Source organism: Arachis ipaensis, chromosome B03, assembly GCF_000816755.2.
Source record: "Arachis ipaensis cultivar K30076 chromosome B03, Araip1.1, whole genome shotgun sequence".
In the NCBI taxonomy this organism is placed as follows: domain Eukaryota; kingdom Viridiplantae; phylum Streptophyta; class Magnoliopsida; order Fabales; family Fabaceae; genus Arachis; species Arachis ipaensis.
This window is the reverse complement of record NC_029787.2, coordinates 131,747,945-131,749,065: the sequence shown is the minus strand read 5'-3', so window position 1 is coordinate 131,749,065 and position 1,121 is coordinate 131,747,945.

Here is a 1,121-nt window from a genome sequence, read left to right as displayed (position 1 = left end):
TCCTTTTGCTGAGGTTTTGGAACAAATGCCTCTCTATGTCAAGTTCATGAAGGAGTTGTTGTCAAAGAAGAAGCCTTTAAGGGGAGATGAGACAGTGGTCCTGACTAAGAAATGTAGTGCCATAATTTAGAATAACTTACCAAAGAAGATGCCAAATCCAGGGATCTTTCAAATTCCATGCACCATTGGGAGCACAACCTTTGAGAAAGCCCTATGTTATCTGGGGGCAAGCATAAATCTAATGCCCTTATCTGTGATGAAGAAGCTGCAAATCCAAGAGGCACAACCCACAAAGATAGCATTACAGATGGCAGACAAATCTATGAAGCCTGCATACGGATTAGTGGAGAATATCTTGGTCAAAGTGGGTAAGTTCTTCCTCCCAGCAGATTTTGTGATTCTTGACACAGGGGAGGATGAGAATGCCTCTATAATTCTAGGAAGACCATTTCTAGCCATTGGAAGAGCTCTGATTGATGTGAAAAAAGGTGAATTAGTGCTTAGAGTGCATAATGAGCAACTGGTCTTTCATGTCTTCAAAGATATACATTCAGCAGGTGAAGAAGAGAGGTGCATGCAGACTGAGCTTATTGATCCAAACCTTCAAGAACCCCCTGATGACGGACAGCAGAATCTGCAGCTCAAACCTCCTTTAGTGACAACCGATAAAATTCCTCCTGACATCAAACCTAAGTTTGGTGTCGAGAATGCATCATCCACCACAAAGGAGGTCCCCAAAAGGAAGAAAGTACCCAAGGGATGGAGAAACAAAAAGATACCCACTGAAGGTTTCTCCCCAGGAATGAAGGTGGTGTTGACTAGGAATCCAGTATGAGTTTATACAGTAAACAGAATCCTCTCTCTGGAGCATATTGAGCTAATTTATGGAGACACAGGAAAGAAGTTCAAAGTAAGGGGTGAAGAGCTGAGCCCCTATGATCCTCCTCCTCAGAGGAGCTGACCGTCAAGCTAGTGACGGTAAAGAAGCGCTTGTCGGGAGGCAACCCGATAATTTTGTATCCTTAGTTATTTTTCGTAGTATTGATTTTCTTATTTATTTGATTTTTATTGAGTTTTTATTGTTTTTCTTTCGTTTTAAGTGTGTTCTGATCATGCAGCTA